Genomic DNA, 22227 nt, shown 5'->3' with positions numbered 1-22227 from the left:
TTGGGAGTAGTTAGCATTCTAGCTTGGGAGAGACAGCTCTGAGAAAATAACTATCGTTGACCTTTGAGCAACGCAGGGGTTAGGGGTGCTAACCTCTGCACAGTCAAAAATTTGTGTATAACTTTTGACTCTACAATAGAAGCAGTGGCAGGTGCTATGGAGGCATTTGGGTGGTGTCAGAGGTCCGAGGAAAGTTGCCAAAGAAGAGATGTGTTACACCACGCATTTACCATGTTCTTTCTGCTCTCCATTTCTTTGCTCATGCTTTCCTTTGACTTTGAATACTGTTTCTTCTTCCTGTATCTGCCTGTTAGGAACCTCACTCAGTTTTAAGACCTAGTTGAAATGCTCATTCAACTATGAAACACGTCCTGCAGCTTCTGGTGTTGCTCTGGTTCATTCTTTTCACCTTTGGTTAGTAGGAATCCTGCTGTCAGCCCATCTTAGTAGGCCCTGCGCCCGCAGTAGTTTCTCCATGGTTTATTTTGTTTTAGAATGAGCAGTAGGCATCCCTTACTGCCTAACTCCCACACACCCAGTACAGTTTTTCTAAGGTAGGCAGTGAGAGAAAAGTCAACCTCAGTTATTTGTTATATAACCAGATATGTTGGCAAGAGACACGGTGCAGCCATTGCTGACTCTCAGCCAGGGTGAGGGGAGAAGGAGGAACTAAGTTGATCCCTGAAACTATGTTACCTGTAGCTGTGAATAGACAACTGTCAGTGGACTCTTCCTCCTAACCCCATTTGATCCTCCGGTAACAGAAAACCTCAGAGGTAGATATAAATACATTGATTTATTTTATGATACCTGGATAAAACACAATGGAATAAAAGGGTAATGGAAGAATATGTTGAATGTTGCTTCTGAATAAATTTACTCATAGCCTTCAATGACATTCTATACAAATAGAGGGGAAATGAAAATGACAAAAGGCCGCTCTTTTTTGGCATAAGGTAGGTGCCTAGGTGAGCAGAGCCCTGTTTCCTCCTGCTCGCCTTATCCTGGCTGAGAATCAGCAATGGCTGCATAGTATCTCTCGCCAACACAACTGGGTTATGTAACAAATAACTGAGATTGACTTTTCTCTCACAGCCTACCTTAGAAAAATTGTATTGGATGTGGAGGAGTTAGGCAGTAAGGGATGCCTACTGCTCATTGTAAAACAAAATAAACCACGGAGAAACTATCGTGGACGCAGTGCCATAGTCCAATCTAATCCTCCGGGGTCAGTTTAGATTACCTCTTACCCTTCCCTTCATCCACTCAGCCATCATTCAATTTTAAAAATATTATCCTCATGTTCCCTTTTTTTTTCTGTCCCTATTGCCACGGTCTTTGCTCAGGTCCTTACCATTTTTGGGTGCATTCCTGCAATCACTTTGGGATCTTGTCTCTCTGTCTCTTAACTTTTCCCCTTTCTAAATTTATCACCCCTTCTACTGCCAGGGTGGTTTTCTTTAAAAACCTGTAGAAATGTCTCTCTGTCACTTGCAATTCCCTAGTAGCTCTTGACTCTTCAGGATAAAGAACTTTATTGTCTGGCCTATGTTTATTTCTTCAGGGCCATGACTTACCACTTCTCCAAGTGCAATTTTGCCCTCTCATAACAGGTTACTTTTAGTTCCCCAGTTGTGCTTTCATGTTTCTTTCTTGCGTACACTGTTCTCCTTTTGGATGGTCCCTTGCCTACTGCATTCATCTGGCTAAGGCTGATTCTTCCTTCAAGATCAACTCCAAGAGTCACTTAGATTTGCTCTGAAATAAATGACTTCATAAGTGTGAAATGTTTGCATAAATGAAAGAAAAATATATTATAACTTGAAAAAAATTTCCTTCTGGAATCCTACCTGAACAGTCTATTTCCTTTAACCCAGCCCAATAACTTGCCCCTTGGTCCCAGGTTTAATTAGTTGCTACACAGGGCTTCTGCAGCAGATATATCTACTCATACATCTATATTTCTATCTATATCTATATCTAAATGAATTAGGTAGTAGTAAAAATTTTGGTAGACACATCTGTCTCACCCAATGGTTTATGAGTTCTTTAATGGTGAGGTGAGTTGTATGTTAATCTCCATACCCTTAGTACCCAGCTAAAAGCTCTACAACATAATATGGAATGAATGAGTGAACACTGAGGTTAAAAGATAGTTAATACATGAATGGAGGACTCATGTTCAGGTCCTGTATTCATCTTCCTCCCTTTTCCTCCTACTTATATAGTGAAATATCAAGAAATTCTCTCTGCATTTTGAATTTCCTGCTACTCCATCACAGCATGAGATAGAAGGGAGAATATTAATTTTCTGGTACAAATAACCAAACTCCTAATTCAACTGGCTTAAAAGATTAGTAGTTTGTTATTTTATATTAGATAAAGTTCAGAAGTGGGGCAATTTCAGGTAGTACTTTGGTACTTCAATAGTGTCACCAGAGATCCAGGTTCCATGTTTCTGTTCTACCATTTTCATTAAGGTGGTCTAGCTTCTCCAGCAAGATGGCCACTGTAGTTTCACATCCCTTTGAGGGACAAGAAATAGGGACAGAAACGGGATCTTATTGACCAGACCTAGGTCACATGCCCCTTTCTTAATCTCATCATTCATCACTCTGAACACCATAGACTGACCCAAACTCACCCCTTGGACCTGGGCCAGCTTTTCTCATGTCCTTAGGAAGAGTGTGGACATCTGAGCAAAATCCCTGTCTCATCAGCAAGGAAGAAGGGGTAGTGGCCAGTTAGGAGGGAAATCCAATATTGTTTTATTGTTTCCTATATATAATAAAAATAATTTCTCTTTCCATTGAGAGGCTGGGTGAAAAGTTGCCTTCATTAAGTACTGGGGGGATGGGTGCCAAAAAATGTATACACATAACTTGTATTCATCTTTTGTTGTCAGTATATATTGAGTATTACAATTTTAATACAGTTTTTTCCCTTTCTTAAAATGTGTATACATTCTTTTAACACCCTCTATATTCTTTCCAGCTTATACAGGTGTACGTTGGAGATATTGCATGTTCAATTCCAGACCGCCGTAATAAAGCACGTCTTGCAACAAAGCTAGTGTCCCGATTTTTTGGTTTCCCAGTGCATATAAAGTTGTGTTGACACTACAGTGCAGTCTGTTAAGTATGTAATAGCATAATGTCTAAAAAAGAATTAAATGTACATACCTACAGAATGTTGCCACAAACTTTCAATTTGTAAAAAAAATGCAACATCTGTGAAGCACAATAAAACGACTTTGCCTGTACCTCTTAGCAGTGAAAAAATACCAAGAGAAAACTGAAACCAATGGCGAATGCTGTTCCCTGGAAAGAAAGTTTTTGATCTTACAAATCTAGCTATTTTTATTCTTTAGTTTCCAAAGTCCATAAAAATGCTTCTAAGCGAAATTAACTTCCAAGTCCATAAAAATGTGATTTACCATTTACAACATGACATTTATAGTATCCTTTTTCAGCCCTGGCAAGGGGAAACTGAGAGAAAGGTGTGAAGACCTCCTAGGCTTTGAAGATGACTAATGATGTAGTATATCGTTACTTATATTTCCGAAATGAAAGTATGCAGTTGTGTTCACTCAAATCTAACTAGCAAAAGAGTTTCAGTACAATTTAATTTACAACTTAAATAATAAAAGTATTTCTATATGCCGCTTTCTGTAATTAAATGAAGCAAACATTATCAAACAGAAACTAAAGCTTGAATTTTGTTGTAAAATTGATTCTCAACAGTGCCCAGTCTGTCTCACAGTAGGTGTCATTATATGTGTGTCTATGTGCTTATCAGTATGTGGATGTGAGTCTTACATTTCTGTATACCATCTTGAATACTTTTTCGGAATGAGATGATTATAAATAAATATAATAACATATTGTTCTATTTCCAAATCCACAGGCATACACATGTCCAAGTACTATGAGAGATTTTTTTGGTAAAATCCAGCACAGCTACAGAGTCCATATATACAGTGGAGAGAATTTTAATTTAAAACAAAGCTAAAGTTTATTTTATTAGAAAGTCTGTTGATTTGTTTCCAATATATAAACATTAATCTGCCTTCTTCTACTGTGTACACTGCAAAAAAGAAAGAGGTCATATTTTGCAACAAAATGAATAAATAACCTACAGCATGATTTATTATGTTTTGGGCTGATATAATATATACAACAAATTGAAATCCTGTGCTCAGATGGAGAAATATCAGTTATCCTGGGTGTATGTTTTACAAAGCTCTGTGCTATCTTTGGCTACTTTTGAAAAAATGCTTTGACAGAGGGCTGAGTAAGTCTGTTGACTATGTGTGGATTCATGCTGGAACTATCCAATCTGCTGATTTTGCAAGTGTTATTGTGGGAGAGAAATGGAGGTTGGAGAGAAGGATTGGCTTTTGCTTTAGTTAGCTAGGTAATTGCTTCAACTCTCAATTTTGCCTTACTTGTATTGACACAGATTTTATCTACTAGTGAAAGAGTAAAAGCCAATAAATGGACCAATCATCAAAGAAGTATTTAAGTGCTCAATATTGTATTAGGAAGTGTGTCAGGGGCTCAGGGTGGCACTAAGCGGCGGGAACTTTGCTGAGTGCTGAGGTATAGAGAAAACGTGTGATAATTTCCCTTAGGTGCCTTATGTGGGGAGATAAGCATATTTCACACTAAATCATTCGGGCACGGTGTAGACAGTGGGAAATGTCATGTAGCGGTGCACCTGACTGTCATGAGCCTGAGCTTGGGCACCAGCAATACTAACAGAGAAGAGTAGCGGGACTGAAATCTTTTTGGGATCTGAGCCCAAAGATACACTAACGATACACTTGTTTGTTTGACTTCTGTGGCCTAAAGTATGGTGGTGATGGGCTCCTATAACCTTAAGATGTTTGACAATCACCTGCATAAGGACACATTTCCTAACTCAAGGAGTTATTTCATGCTTCTGATCAGCAAAGAGAAGGTGGGGTGGGGAGGAGAGAGGTGCTGTGATACTAAATCCAGTATCACTGGCTTGTTTATAGTGTGTTGCTAAGTAGAGCTTATGTTATATTTTTGTGTGTGTGTGTGTGTGTGTGTGTGTGTGTATCTGTGTATTATACTAGGAACATAGAAATATGAAAAAGGAGAGAAGTAAATCTATATATTTCCATGATGTGCTGAATAAGTTTTTTGCAAATGGGTTGAGCAGAGAAAGTGGGATTGTTGAGTAGATGGTCAAGAAATACACATAAACTTTGAAGGCTTGCGGAAATGTTCAGAAAAGCATTTTGAAAATGCCATTTTGTACTCAGCTTTCCTCAGGGAAGACTCTGGAGCATAGGATTTGGGGCAGAAAGAAGACTTGAAAAATTTCCTCTATTGTACCCACAACACAGAGCAATAGAAAGAAGGTAAAGGAAAATGTTGATCCCCTTTTTTAAGATGGAAAGATACTCAGAGGTGACATGAGAAAGGAATAGTATTGTACCTAGTACATTCCTTAGAAAGAATGATCTCTTCCACTCCTAATAAGAAATTTAGTAGGAAGAGGAACCAAAATGAAGACTAGAACTTGCCTTTGAAAAATTAAATGAATTGATCTTGATTAGGCAGATTTCAGGGCTGTAAAAACATTATTAATCTAATAGTTTGAAGAATTCCTGGGTAGTAACATCCTGGTCTTAAATGTGATCAGACTATCTTATCTCTTACTGTGATAGGGTAATGGGATTGGTAGGACAAAAGGAAATGACAGATTTTATCTATATTGATTTTAACAAGAATTTTGGCTTTGTTTTTCCACAATGAAATTGAGAAATGCGGTTGACTTTCCAAATTTTTGCGTCCATAAGTTAAGTTTTTTAGGACAAAAGATTCAAGGAACTGCATTCTTTTTACAATCTTTAACAAGTGCTTGTAAAAATCTGAGTATATGCATACTCGGAGCTGCAATGAGAGGTAAAACCTAGTCTCTGCCCTTCAGGATGGTTATAACCTAGGCAGTGAGAGACTAACATAAACAAGTAACAATACAAAGTAGCATAGATTAAATTTCATTTGTATGATACATAGTAAATGGCACCTTGAAGAAATAACTTTTCTTAAAGGATTAAAATGAATTCTATTATCCTTTGCTGCCTCTAAAAAAGATGTTGTGGTTTTACTAATTTTTATAAATGATTAACATACTAGAAACATAGTTATAAGAAGAAATCACCAGCCTGAGAGATCAAAATACTAGGTCCTTGGAGAGTACTAGGGATGACGGTGGTGCTCTCATTTTCTGCTTCTCTAGACCAGTGCTTCTCAGACTTTAATGTGCAATAAAACACCTGGGGTCTTTTTAAAAGGCAAATTTTGATTCAGTAGTTGGCATGGTGCCCACAAATCTGCATTTCTAACAAGATCCCAGGTGCTGCTGGCTGGGGAACCATAGCCATACTGACTTTAGAAACACCAGACATTGAAATCATCAGGCCTGTTATGGTCGTCCATGTTGGTTAGCCTCTCGAATCCTCAGACTAGAAGACATAGGAAACTTTGAGCCAGATGCAGTTAAGAGGAAATTAAACTTGCAAGAAAGGATGAAAGAAATTATCATCCTGTAGCATAAAAGAAAAATGGAAACTGCAGGATGATGTAAAAATGTGTATCGAATACCGGGGGTGCCCAAAAAATGTATACACGTTTTAAGAGATGTTAACACTTTGATCCACGTTGCTCCAGCAGTAGTTTGCCATAATCAGAAGTGTCTGGACGCTGATGGTAACCATTTTGAGCACCTCTTATGATTGCAGAAATCAAATGTGACTTGTATTCGTCTTTTGTTATTGGTATACAGAGGGTGCCAAAAAAATGTATACACATTTTAAGAAAGGAAAAAACTGTAGTAATATATACCATAACAAAAGATGAATACAAGTCACGTTTGACTTCTGCAATTACAAGAGGTGCTCAAAGTGGTTACCATCAGCGGCCAGACACTTCTGATTATGGCAAACTACTGCTGGAGCAACGTGGACCCAAGTGTTAGTATCTCTTAAAATGTGTATACATTTTTTTGGCACCCCTGGTATATTAATACAGTTTTTTCCTTTCTTAAAATGTGTATACATTTTTTGGGCATCCTCTGTATGTAGACCGTTACACAGAGAGATTGATAGCTTTATTAGTCTACCTATGATGGACATACATTTTGGGAGGATTGAATAAGATACAGAATAGCATTATTTCTCAATAAGTTTCCTAAATGTGGCATTTGAATGTCCCTTTTTCTCCAGAAGACTGAAATAAGCTGGTTGCTCAGCGGGGTGGCCTCAAATGAAACTCTAAATGTTGAGACTTGTTCTTAGCATTTCTTCTAATGCTCTAAAAGTGGCATTGAACCTGATTCCCACTTACGGCTTCTGAGGAGCAACTGTTTACAGATGAGGGATAGTGTGCGTGATTACACAGATTGTGTTCACTGTAAATCAATACACAACATTTTCATGTTGTTTCTCTTATTTCTGAATCCACCATATCCTATTTGTCTGCAGACCATTAGTTCCGCAAATTCCTTTTTCTTAAAGAGGACTGATTTTAATGTCTTTTACGTACAATGTTCCAATGGTGTCAAATAGATCTTTGAGTATAATGACAAAGAACCTAGGTGGTTCAGGGAAAGAGAGTTTTGTTCCTTTTCTCCTGTTTGTGCTAGTGATAAAATCCTTCACTCAAGTTAGGAAATCATTGATAAGGAAAGTTTTATTTTCCTGCTGTCTGATTAATATTCCATTGGTATAGAGTTAAAGCTGATATTAAATAGGATTCAGCAAAGTATGATCAGCCAACCATATGCCCATGTTTTGTTTGTCACAAACTTCAAAATGGTTCGCAATGTTCTAGGCTATATTGATTGATTGATTGATTGATTGATTGATTGATTGATTGACTGGAAAAACAAAAGCCATGTTTATTTGCTCATTTCTTGCATTGGAAGTACTCCTTGCTGGCATCCTTGGCCTGAGACACTTCGTCGTGGTCCTTAATCACCACACTTGCAACTAACTACTTTCCCGGGTTTTCTCTCTCTGTTGATTTTACCGAGGCTGACCCATTCCCCCAGCTTCTTGTTGTCATCGACCTTAATTGGGCTGATGTGGTGTTGGGGACAGAGGGCCTCCACCAACTTGACAAGCATAGGCTCATCACAGTTGGATAGGAGCACACAACGATGGGCTTGGTGCTTGTCTAAGGCTCTGGCAGCTTTGCGAATTCCATGTACTTAGGCCATCATAGACGAGGGCGGTCTTCAGCGCCTCTTGTGCAGCAGTATTAACGTCCATTACACACCTCCAGCAGTGATCCAGTCCTCGGCCAGGGCGCTGGGTTACTGCTGAGACGAATCTTGATGCATCTGGGCCTCTGTCTCCGGGCTACTCCGCAGAGGCAGGAAAAGAGCAGGAACCTTTTCATTATTTTCCTCTTGTCTATTTCCCTCTAATTAGAATATCAGTTAAATTTAGACAATTTATAATTTTAATTTGAAGTATGGAGGATCTTTGTGTGTGTGTGTGTGTGTGTGTGTAGTGGTGACTGTCTTAAATAGGATGCTCGGGTACGTCTCTCTAATAAGGTGACATTTGAGCCGTGAGGGCAAGTGCCACTTGGACACGTGGGGAGAAATTTTTCTAGGCAGAAGAAAGAGCAAGTCTGCATTCGACATCTTCGGTGTGTCACTTCAAATTCTCTCTTTCTACCACTTACTGCAGGCTTTGCTACAATATCCAGTCCCTCAGGCTTCAACCAGCTGCATGGAAATGTAACCTGATAGTGCTTCCATTGGGGCCTGTGTCACTTATATTTACATACTTTTGATTCCTGCCCTGGGATTTCTCTGATGCTACAGCAGAAACCATTCAATACTCATGCATACACAATCCAGCTATGCCAGAGAGTGCATGCCCTTAAGGCCACTTTTGACCAATAGAAAACTGGAGCCTATAGATATATTCTATGTCCACGGCTCTTTTTATTTTTCCCGTGGTGGAAGTTGAGATGAATTTCCTAAGACTTTCATAAGAATGGTCCCATGGGATTGAGTACCTGTCTCCCACAGAAGTGATCCAGTCAATTATGTATCTTTACATCTGCCTGCCTTCCTCCTCTGTGTCACTCCTTTGGTCCCTCCTGCTTTCTGTCCCTTTTTTTTTCTTTCCACAAAAACTACAATATTGTAGGTAAACCTTGTCTCAGACTCTGTATTTGGAGGAACCAGGCTCAGGAAAGTTTCAAAGCCCCTGAGGCACTCTTTTTAGGACCAGTAAGGAATCTTTTTTATGTGTGTCTCTTGCAGAGTGAAGGAGGAGAGTAAGAGTGATCAGTAGCTATGGGACAGTTTATGTGAGGAGCTTAGAGGCCAGGGTGAACTAGGAGAGTTTGGAACAAAAAGTGACATGATCTGATTTCCATTTTAATGATCACTTTGTGGAAAATAGATGGAATAGATAGAAAAGACCGAAATGGGGGCAAGGTGGAAACAGAGACTTGTTAGGAAGCATTTAAAACAGTCCATGTGTGGGAGATGGTGCTTAGAGCATGATGCTAGAGGCGGAGTTGGTGAGAAGTGGTCAGATTGATATAATGTTTTAGACCAAAGGCAGATGTGAGGATGCATTGGATGTGGGGTGTGAGAGAATCTGAGAGGTCAAGGATGCCTCCAAAGTTTCTGTTCTGAGTGACTGAATTTAGACCATTGTCATTTATTGGAACGACTACAGAAGGATGGCCATGGGAGTAGGTTTGGGCGTGAGGGGAGGGAGGGGAGGAGAAATCAGAAGCTTGACTTTGGACATGTTAAGTTTGAGATCCTTATTGGAGGTCCACATGGAAATGTGAGTAGAAGATGTGATTCGGGAGCCACACTGTGAGGATGGAACTTAGAGAAATTCATCTGGATTAGGCCCTTGAGGAAGTGAGTAGACAGAGGTCAAGAAACGTCTCCTCAGATATTTTGAGAATCAAATTTATGTCTTCAAATGATAATAAGAAGCTAATCAATATTTGAGAGAATGGGGAATTCCAAAGTTGACCTCTAATAGCAGTGATTTGTGTGGATATTGATAGAGATAGACAAAGAAACATTTGAAGATTGGCAAAGACAGTCCAATGATATGAATTTTCTTTCTGGTAGTTCCATCAAGAAAATACGCTAAGAAAATCACAGAAACTAATCAATTTGAAGATTAGCCTCCTTGAACTTTCAGTCAGATAGCTTGTTCTGTTTCTATCAGGTAATTATTTCTATTTCTACAAAGACCATCTTTCAGTTTGATGATATTAAAATGATTATAATCCTTATGTTTTGTTCTAAGATTCTTCCATGTCCATGGTTCTCAAACTTGAGTATATACACCAGGATCACCTGGAAGTCTTGTTAAAACACAGTCTGTTAAACATACCATGTTTTCCCGAAAATAAGCCCTAGCCCTGGTCTTATTTTAATATAATTTAAGACCGGGTATAATATAATATAATATAATATAATATAATATAATATAATACCAGGTCTTATATTAATTTTTGCTCCAAAAGACACATTAGAGCTGATGGTCTGGCTAGGTCTTATTTTCGGGGAAACATGGTAGATCGCTGAGTACTAATATGGAAGTTTCTGTTTTAGTAGATCCAGGGTTGGAACCCAGGAATTACATTATTAAACATGGTCCCTGGTGATGCTGCTGGTTCAGCCACGACATTTTGAGAATATCTCCTCTACAAATTTCTGAAGTTTAATGATCTCATACTTTTTTTTTTTTTAAATGTATTGACTTTTCTCCCTGTTTGAGTTCTTTTTTTTTTTTTAATATTTTATTTATTTATTTATTTATTTATTTATTTATTTATTTATTTATTGAGGAAGGGGAATAGGACTTTATTGGGGAACAGTGTGTACTTCAGGACTTTTTTTTTCCAAGTCAAGTTGTTGTCCTTTCAGTCTTAGTTGTGGAGGGCGCAGCTCAGCTCCAGGTCCAGTTGCCGTTTTCTAGTTGCAGGGGGCACAGCCCACCATCCCTTGCGGGAGTTGAACCGGCAACCCTGTGGTTGAGAGGACGCATTCCAACCAACTGAGCCATCCAGGAGCTCAGCGGCAGCTCAGCTCAAGGTACCTTGTTCAATTCTTTAGTTCCAGGGGGCGCTGCCCACCATCCCTTGCAGGAGTCAAGGAATTGAACTGGCAACCTTGTGGTTGAGAGCCCACTGGCCCATGTGGGAATCGAACCGGCAGCCTTTGGAGTTAGGAGCAACCGCCTGAGCCACCAGGCTGGCCCAATGATCTCATACTTTTTAAATTCTGTTAATATTTAATGAACCTCACTCCCAGACATTGGTCTCCCTTTTTAACTTACTATGGAGGTAGTCAAAATCGGCAGATGATCAACTTTAGAGCTTTTAAATAAGACAAGCTAGAATTTGCAAAGGAGATCCTGAGAAGAAGAAGTTTTCCCCCTTCCCCTTTTAAAAATAATTTCTCTTCTGGCATCAAAGTGAGCAAAGACTTTCTAAGATTTGCAGATTTTGTAGTAATGATAAAAGCACTAGCAAACTTAAGAAAAGGAGGAATAACTGTTGGTAACAACTGTATTGGAAATACGTTGGGTTTTTGTTTGTGATTCCAGGGTACACAATAAAATTTAAACAATAGTATCAGGTTTTTCTAACTTCAAAGCCAATGGCAAGCCTTTGACTCTCAAATGTTATTTTTCTTCTGAAAAGTTTCAGTTCACATTAATGTATAAATTCTCTGACAAGAAGACCAGATCCACAGATTCACTTATTTTACTGACTAGAGAGGAAGATTTGGGTGGAGGTCATGGATAGATAATCTACAGATTTTGGTTTCTAGGTGCAGTTGGTAAATTCCTTGTTTACAAGAAGTACCTACATCTGGAAAAGGAGTAAACTGGCTTGTCTTTACAGATCCCTCCCCTGTAGTTTCTTTGTAGTCTGAAGACTTTCCTGCCATCCCCTAGGAGGATTTTTGAAACCTTTGAATATTTAACTATTGTGGTAACAATTAGGCCCTGGATTGTCAGTTTCTGAGTCTCATTTTGGTTGAGACAGGTCATTGAAAAAGGAATGCACTGGACTGTATTATCTTAGTGTAGAAGGAAATTTAAAAAACGGTAAGTCTAACTTTCCAATCAAAGTGTTTAAGTACTATCACAATTCTTAATCTTGACAATTAGTGGATTTTTTAACATTTTATTACCTTTATACTCTACTAAAAACCCGTATCTTTTGCCACGTAAGTTGCCAATAACATTAAGATAGATCCTCCTCAATCTAGACTTCTTTAACTGATTTTTCAACCTGCTCGCCTTGATTTATATTAATTAATTCATTTAACCAGAATTATGTATTGCGTGTTTACAATGTGGCAAGCACTGTGCTGTACTCTACGGATATAATTCTGACAGGATAAATAGTGTTTGCCTTCAGAGAGCTTGCAGTCTTCCAGGACATATGGCACACCTCAGTACACAATTATGGCAGTGGAACACAGCATACTATGGGAACGGTTGAGAGACACAACTAATCCAACTCAGGTGATGAATTAGGAAAGATTTCCCAAAGAAACTGGTTTCTAAGACCCGAAGCATAAGAGGGAGTGAACCTGGTGAAGGGCTAGGTAGGAAAATTATATTTGATGCAGTGATCTAGAGAGTACAAAGACTCAGACACTGAAGGAGAGAGTTGGCAGATCTCAGGACTGGGAATTGTGTAGTATGTTGATGTATGCCATCAAGTGCATGGTAGAGAAGAGAGAGGTGGAGTGTGGTGGGGTTGGGACTATGCTTGGAGGGTCTAGAAAGCTTTATTGAAGAATTCTCGTTTTATTCTCAAAGCAATAGTATATCATTGAAAAGTTTTGAGAATGGCAGTCCTGATCAGATTTGCCCTTTAGAAGGGTAACTATGGACAGTTCCCTTTCTATCATGAAGGTACTGAGATTTTTACCCAAAGAACAAGCCTCCCCAGCCCCCATCCCTGTTGCTCCTAGTCCCCATCTGCGGCACGGACATACTTTCACTCCCTAATTCCTCAAACCACGTGCTGCTCCCACTGTCATTCTCCCTGCAAAACCTATTCCATGTCTGCAATCTCCTCTGAAAATGTTTCCGCCCTTCCCCTGTATACTGTCACCAGGGTGCTTTCATTCTCTCACTGGACTGTACTTCATTCAGACTTTGGAGATGGGGGTTAGGGATCTTTCTTATTTTCCATTGCTGCTCCCAGATCACACTGCGCCACATTAACCTTCAACTTTTTGCTCCACTGAGGTCATAGTGTCCAGCTGCACATATCACTGCTCTCCCTCACTACTGTCATCTGCTACCTCCCAGATGTGCCTCCTGCATCACAGATGTGGGTAGCAGGCTCATGGTCTTTCCCAGAACCCCCACCTTCTGCTGGCAGGCTTCAGAATGCTTGTGGATGATGTGTTTCGTACTCAGACTTGGATTGTGCCCTCCTCATCCTACAATGGTCCTTTCTTTCTCCCACTTCAGTAACCCACTACCACACCCCCTGGGCCATATCTAAGCCCAATATTGCTCTTACTCTGATATTACTAATTCAGAATTCTCACTCTGAGCATAACTCCTATCTTTCCACCTTGCTTACAAAACTACTTCCACCCCCATAAAACTCAAGGCATAAAGGAACAGAGACCGTGTGCTTCGTACAGGCTGGCTCATTCCCCAAAAGAGGAGAGGGGCATGGATAGAGCATGCTTCTCTCCTTCTCTCAGACTCAGCAATCCTGAGGAGAAAACCCAGGAACGTCATGCTAACGAGATTCTTTCCCTCATCCCTCTGCCCGACTTCCTGGCTTACTCATTTTTGGCTTTCCTATGAAGCCTTTGATCATTCAGGGGCTGGCCCCAAGGAAGAGGGGATTGGCAGTCCACCAGGGCATTCCTCCTCCCACCTCTGCAAGGAAGCTCCCCAACGCACTGGGGACTGCTTATAAGTTGTGTAACTTTCCCCCCAGAATCTCCTAAATGGGTTAAAATGGACAATCGTTAATATTATCTAAGGCTGAAAGCTTACTTCTTATTCCATTTCCCATCCCGTATTATGTCCATGTACATCTATCCAATATACAAATTCTACAGTAAGATTAAATACCCGCATACCTGTAAGCATACTCCAATAATAAAGCGTCACCAACATAGAGATGCCCCAAATTTGAATAAAAATCCCCTCCATTATCAGTCTTTTAGGAAGAAATTCAAGCGCAAAGATGAAATCCCCTAATAAGTTAGAGTTTAATGATGTTATAGTACAAAGGAATTGAATCCCAAACTTATCCTGTCCAGTTTCTTATCATACTGTCCAGGGGTTTTTTCTTGAAGCCGAAGCCTTCACAGCTCAGAGGTTGTATTCATTCAACACCAAGGCTCTCATGTGCTTGCCTTTTATTTTTTAAAGAGTCCACAGAATTAATAGGATATTCTAGATTGTCACAGCAATAGCCAACACCCATGAAATTTAGAAAACAAGCAAATCCTCAGCCCTAGGGTAATTATTTCAAGCTAAATGAAGCTCTCAGAACCCAAGACCTATGGCAGAGACTCACTAGAAATTTTTTTTCTAGTTTTCAGTCATTTTTTTGTATCAAGATTATGCTAGCTTTATAAAATTGGTCAAGAAGTGTTTCCCTCTCTATTTTATTTTATGAAAGAATGATTATTTCCTCTTTAACTGCTTAGAAGAATACATGAGGATACAAGATTGTTAATTATAGATTCAATTCATTTACTATAAGAAGGACTATTTGGTTTTCTATTTCTTGTGTGAATTTTGATACATTTTTTCCCTAGGAAATTATTTTATTTAGAATTTCACATTAATTGACACATACTTCTTTGTAGTATCTGCTTACTGTCTTTTAAATGTCTGTAAGTCATATAGTGATATCTCCTTTTTCAAACCAGATACTTGTAATTTATATCTTCTTTCTCTTTTTTTCTTGATTAGTCTTGCCATGGTCTTACAATTTTAACGTCCTTTACAAAGAACCAATATTTATTTTTTTAAAAATCCTCTCTATTGTATGTTTACTGTTTCATTAATTTCTGCTTTTGTCTTTATTCTTTCTACTTTCTTTGGGTTTAATTTGCTGTTTTGTTTCCTGCACTTCTTTTTTATTCATTATTTCAGGTGTACAAAACAACATAATGATTAGACATTTACACCTCTCACAAAGTGATAAACCCCCCCAGTCTTCTACCCCTCTGACATCATACATAGCTATTACAATACCATTGACTATATTTCCTATGCTGTACTTTACATCCTGTGACTATATATATATATAAATATATATATATATATATAAATTATAGTTGACATTCAATATTATTTTATGTTAGTTACAGTTATACAGTGCAGTGATTAGGCATTTATATAATTTATGAAGTGATTTCCCCATAAGTCTAGTACTTACATGACACCATACGTAATGTTTACAACATTATTGGCTATATCCCCCATGCTGTATTTCACATCTCCATGGCTATTTTGTTACTACCTATTTGAACTTCCTATTCCCTTCACTTTTCTCATCCACCCCCCCAACCACCCTCCCATCTAGCAGCCATTAGTTTGTTCTCTGTTTCTATGAGACTATTTCTATTTTGTTTGTTCATTTATTCTGTTCTTTAGATTCCATATATAACTGAGATCACATGGGATTTGTCTTTCTCAGTCTGACTTATTTCACTTAGAATAATATCCTCTAGGTTCATCCCTGTTGTTGCAAATGGTAAGAGTTCATTCTTTTTCATGGCAGAGTAATAATAGTCCATCATATAAAATGCAGCACAATTTCTTCAACCAGTCATCTATTGATAGGTTATTTCTGTATCTTGGCTATTGTGAATAGTGCTGCAGTAAACATAGGCGTGCACATATTTTTTCGAATTAGTGTTTTGGATTTCTTTGGATAAATATCCAGGAGTGGAATTGCTGGGTCAAAAGGTAGTTCTATTTTTAATTTTTTGAGGAACCTCCATACTGTTTCCATAGTCGCTATACCAATTTGCAACCCCACGTTTCCTGAATTTCTTGAGGTAGATACTTAAATCATTGATTTGTAGCATTTCTTCATTTCTTATATATTTATTTATATATGTTTATCTCTAAGCATGACTTTTAGTTGTATCCTACAACTTATGATAAATCACATTTTAATTATAATTAGTTCAAAATATTTTAAAATTTCCATTGGAATTTTCCTTTGTCTATTTTAGATATATGTTAATATTTTTAAATATTGCAATATTTCCAGTACTTTTTTATTATTGCTTTATAATTTAATTCTGATATAGTAGGAAAACATATACTGTTTAATTTTAATTCTTTAAAATTTGTTGAGACTTGCTTTATGACCTAGCACATGGTCAATTTGGGTAAATTTTCCATATACATTTGGAAAGTATGTGCTTTCTGTGCTGTTGGTGGAGTTTCCTTATATGGTCATTTAGGAAAGGTTTTTTAATCATTTTGCTCAAATTGGTGTGTTTACTGATTTTATTTTTGTCTGCATGTTCTATTAGTTATTGAGCAAAGTGCATTAAAGTCTTCTTTATGATTGTGATTTGTCTATTTTTCCTTTTAGGCTTGTCTTTTTTTTTTCATTTTACATTTTGTGGCTATATAATTAAGTACATACAAAGTTCAAATTATACTATCTTCTTGGTGGATTGACTCTTTTATCATGCTCATCTGTATCTCTAGCAATGCTTCTTCACTTAAAGTATACTTTGTCTAATATTATTGTAGTCATATCAGTTTCTTTTGGTTAGCATTTTCATAATATATTTTTTCCTTCCTTTCATTTTTAAACTATATTCTTATATTTAAGATATAACTCTTATAAGCAATGCATAATTAATTTTAAAAATCCAGTCTAACCAACTTTGCCATTTCATAGAAGTATATAATTTATTTAATGTAATTATGATATATTTAGGTTTTAATCTGTCATTTTACTACTTATTTTTATTTGTTTTAACTATTCTTTTTCTCTTTTCTTCATTTCTTTTGTACTATTTATTTTTATTTTTCTATTTCCTCCCAATAGTAGCTTGTTAGTATACATTACTACTTTTTAAATTATCACTTTAGAGTTCAAATGTATCTTCAAATTATGATATAAATAAGTAGTTTTCCCACTTCAAGACAATGCAAAGATCTTACTACACTTGACCTTAATTTATTTCTCTCAACTTTTGTGCTATTGTTTTCATGCATTTTAATGTTTCCTATATTTTAAACTCCACAGGACATTATTATTATTATGGTTGAAGAGAGTTAATATTAATTTAGATTTATCTGCGTATTTATCCTTTCAGATGCTCTTCATTTATTTTTTCATTTTAGTTTGTTTCCAACTAGGGTCACATTCCTTTTGCTCAAAGAACTTCCTTTGGTATTCGGTTATTGCTGATCTGTTTGTGACGTATAATTTTTCCATTATGCCTTATTTCTGAATGAGAGAAAGTGTATTACCAAGATGAAGAAAACTCCAGGAAGTTATTTATCTGTTATACAGAACCATATCTCAGGCATACAATTGCTCTATACTTTTAAATTTAAGTAAGCTTTCAATTTTAGAACAGTTTTAGATTTACAGAAAAGTTGCAGAGATAATATAGAGAGTTCCCATATACCCTGGACACAGTTCTCCTTATTACAACATCTTACTTTAGAATGTTACATTTGTCACAATTAAGAAATAAACATTGGTAGATTACTGTTAACTAAAACACACACTTTATTCAGATTTCTCTGGTTTTTTCCTTATGTCCATTCTGTTCCAAGATCCCATCTATGATACCACATTACATTTGTCATGTCTCCTTAGCCTCCTCTAGACTGTGACAGTTTCTCATATTTTCCTTGATATTGATGACTTTCACAATTTTGAGGAGCATTGTCCCAGTATTTTGTAGAATGTCTCTCAGTTTGGATTTGTCTTATATTTTTCTCATGGTTAGATAGAGGTTATGGGTTTTTTGGAGGAAGACCACAAAGATGAAGTGCCCTTTTCATTACATCAGATCAAGAGAACATGTTATCAACATCATATTAACCTTGATAACATGGCTGGGTGGTGTTTTCCAGGTTTCTCCACTGTAAAAGTACTTTCCCCCTTTTATATACTCTGCTCTTTGGAAACAAGTTAATAGGTGCAACCTGAACTCAAGTCGTAGGGAAGGAAGCTCCGCGTCCTTGAAGCGTCTATGATTTTTACTGCTTTACTGCCTACCCGGTTGATCCAGGGTTCAATAACCCTTCTGTTCAGATTCTTCTTTGAGACTACTACCACTTCAGTGTATTGTAGTTAAATTTATTTCACCAAATTTATTTGCTGTGTAGTAAAGGTGAAGACAGATCTGGATAACTTTATAGATGTACTAGTATTGAAGGCAAAATGTAGTAGGATTTTTTTTTTTAAATGGAAAATAGTGGTTGAACATTCTTTGAATATAAAAATCTATCTTAAATTCCACTTTATAAATTTCTTGATTACCATTATAATTATACAATAAGGATAGATGTAGAAGGGCTAAGTTCCAGTTTCAGTTGTGCCTCTAATTAGCCGTGTGATCTTGGAAAAATCAGCCCAACATTTTGGTACTTACGTTCCTTATATATAGAGGAGGTGTCTGGCTGGAATATAATATCTCTAAGTACTTAAAAGGTTCATCTGATTTAAAAAATATTTTAAGCAGATATTTTGCTACATGATTGTTATCATTTTCTATTATATCTCTGTAGACCCAACAACCCCTGTCACAAATGTAGTTGAGGAGGTAGAACCTTTATTTCCAGTAAGCTGATTGCTCTTGTTTGGGGCCAATCTAGACAAATAGCTAGCAGCTTCCAACTGAGGGGAAATGACACAAAGAAAAAAGCCCCAAATATTCCCTTGACACTTTTCGGAAGAAAATACCAGAAGGGAGAAATGTAGGGATACAGTCTGCATAACCAATAATTGCAATGCAACTTTCATCTTTGCCCTCCCTTTACTCACTAATACTATGCATAATTTGGTAATCTATTGTTGGAAACGAGAACATACCTTTCTTGATAGAGCTTAGGGTACCAATTCCTGTGGTATTAGAATGACGTCATCCATTTTTGTGGCTTGCTAAAAAACAAATTTCTCACCTCAGATTTCAGAAAGCAAAAGAAATTGTTCCCAGGAAGACCTTGTCATTTCCGTGGAGTGATTATGAAAGCTGTCTGTGGTTATGGAGAATTTTCTTGTCCTGGGAAAATTCATAAAAACTTGAATTTTCCAGACTTGAGAAATAATAGTAGATAAATAAAAATGTTGAGCATCTTAGTTTATTGGTTCAGCTTTTGGAAGTGATTCAAATTTTGTACATACGCCTGTGGTGAGGGGCAGGGTGAAGGACAAACAAACCAAAAATAGCACGTTGAATAAAGATAGATTGTGTCAATACACCACACATGGTTATTGCTGGGGGTGGGGGTGGAAACATGGAGAAGTAGATTAAACACCCTATTCATTTGAGGTACATATATATCAGCACTTTTCACGTGCTTAGAAATTGAGTGCTTTATCTCAGTGATTATAGTACTCTGATGAAAACCTAGAGAAAATCTACTAGGAAGAAGCCTACATTGAGTGTGTAGGAAGGGTGGTGAAATTCTTTTGGCCATCCTTGGGTGTCAGAAGCCTCACATTTCAGCTCTAGGGCAGCTCAGAGTACAGGGAGAGCAAGTTGAAGGACCCCATTAGTGTGAATAATGGCTTCCTTTTACACACCAGTCAATTTTCAGGCTTTTCACGCTGTCAGGAGATTTAAAAGAAACCTTTCTGAAAATGTCCTCGAGGTGACTTCATGGCGGCAGTAGATCCCAGATTAGTCAAAGCAACTGTTTGTTTATATTGTTCGGTTATTTTGAAAACTGTTAACGTATTGTTTCCAAGATGACAAATAAGTGGATTCTAAGGTCACATAGAATCAAATGTTAATCTTCCTCATGTCAACACTAGGGCAATTTGAAAAAGAAAAAGAACGCATTCCCTAACACCCACCCTCTTATTTTGTTACTCTACAAATTATATTTTAAAAAGAAGCATGGTCACTTTTCAGCGACTGTTTTCGCCCTTGATGTCTGGTTTAGATGGGTCTGGGGACATTCTTCGTACTCCCTCTTTCTGCCCAGGATCTTTGCTTCTTTTAGAGATAAATGCAATACGTTTATTGACAGCATGTAAGCAAATTAGTTTTAAATAGATTTAAACTAATTTTAATCTATTGAAAACTATGTTTTTTCCACTTAGGTTAAAATGTTCAATGGTTTTTTAGCTTCTTTATTTTGTCTTCCTTTAACATCAACCAGTTGTCTATGCATATCTGAGGGTAGAACTAGAAAGAAGTCAGTGCTGAAAAGATTAACAACAAAAAAAAAATTAAAAAATGTAAAATCAGACATTTAGTGTCTAGACTGTTCATTGAATCAAGGCCTTGGGCACTGAGACTGCAAGCAAGGGTAGCTCAGGAAGGGTTTCCACAAGCAGTGCCAGAACAACTCTCTCCATAAACCTAGTAGTGAGCCTGAGGCACCAGTCTAGACTGCCCCTCTCTTAGGATGAGTTCCCCTTTGGATTCCAGTTGAGGCTATAACAGCTCATCAAAAAGTTCTAATAATTTTGAACCTCAGAAGGGAAAAGGCTGGGGTCTGGATTCCTTTTCCCCAAAAGATTCATTGGTTTTTATGCTTATGTACATTCCTGTCATCATCAAGTTATGACAAGATTACACCTTGTGGTATGAAGACTTTCCCTGCCTGTCTCTGCTTTCCCCCCTTTTATCTTTCAGAGGTGTTACCTCTAAACCACTTGCTCTCCTAACTCTGTCTCAGAATCTGCTTCCTGGGAGACCTATCTGACACATAGGCTAGTTAATTTACTAGTTCATTTCAACCTCTCAATAACCTTGGGAAGTTTATTGAGTAGGAATTACCTCTCTTTGAAGTCTTAGGATGCTGAGGCACAGAGAAGTCGGTCATTTGGTTTCCCTGCATTTGGAGACCCAGTCTACTGACTCTCGTCCAGCACCTGTCCCCCTGGATTAGTCAGGGGGCTTTGCAGGAATGACTCTAGCTTCCTTAAACAGAAAAGAAGTTAATAGGAATTTTATAAAATCTAGGCAAATTGGAGAATCAGGCTTAGAAGTGAAGAATACTTGGGCATTTCTGGGGTTCTTAGACGTAGGAACTAACCTATGGTTTTGTGAAGGTGCCACTACTGGAATACATGAAAGCTTCAAATTTCTCTCCCTCCCCCCTACACTCTTGTGCTACTGCTAAGACTCAAGCCTCTGGAGAAAGTCTGATTGGTTCTATTGGGTCACTTGATCACTTGTCAGAGAAGAAGGCTGGGGACCTTGAATGAGAATTTTGCCAAATTTACATATAATGGGAGAAAGATAATTGTTCAATAGATAATAGATGTAATATTACCAAAAGAAGCATGCTGACAAACAACAAAGGTCCCCCACATTCCCCAAAAAACATTTCTCTCCGAGTCTAAACAATGTCCCATATCCTGCCTGAGGCAGGGAGTGGAATATATGTCCATTCAAAGTGCTTCCTAGTTTTCAAGTTTTGATTTGGTTGCCTTTTCATTGTATCCTTTGAGGGTAGAAACTATAGAGGTCCCCCTGTATCAATGATTTCTCTTTCCTCAGTTTCAGTAACCCATAGTCAACTGTGGTCTGAAAATATTAAGTGGAAAATTCCAGTAATAAGCAATTCATAAATTTTAAATTGTGTGCTGTTCTGAGTAGCATGATGAAATCTTGAGCTGTTCTGCTCCATCCTGCCCAGGACATGAATCACCCCTTTGTCCAGTGTATCCATGTTGTAGATGCTCCATGCTCGTTAGTCACGTAGTAGCCATCTTGGTTACCAGATAGATCAACTGTTGTGGTATCACAGGGTATGTGTTCAAGTACCCCTTATTTCACTTAAAATGGCCCTAAAGTGCAAGAGGAGTGATGCTGATAATTCGAATATGCCAAAGAGAAGCTCTAAAGTGCTTCCAGTAAGCGAAAAGGCAAGTACTGTACAATAAGACATTTTGAGAGACAGAGAGAGACCGTATTCATATAACTTTTATTACAGTATATTGTTTTAATTGTTCTATTTTATTA

At 37.7% G+C, this 22227-nt stretch overlaps 1 pseudogene; it reads right to left on the bottom strand.

Moving 5' to 3' along the window:
- Positions 1-7943: 7943 nt before the first annotated feature.
- LOC109449063 (small ribosomal subunit protein eS12) overlaps positions 7944-22227 on the bottom strand; it is a 36462-nt pseudogene continuing 22178 nt past the window's right edge.

This window comes from Rhinolophus sinicus, linkage group LG05 (genome assembly GCF_036562045.2).
Source record: "Rhinolophus sinicus isolate RSC01 linkage group LG05, ASM3656204v1, whole genome shotgun sequence".
Lineage (NCBI taxonomy): Eukaryota > Metazoa > Chordata > Mammalia > Chiroptera > Rhinolophidae > Rhinolophus > Rhinolophus sinicus.
The sequence above is the reverse complement of the archived record's forward strand: the minus strand, read 5'-3'. Positions and strand labels throughout refer to the sequence as shown.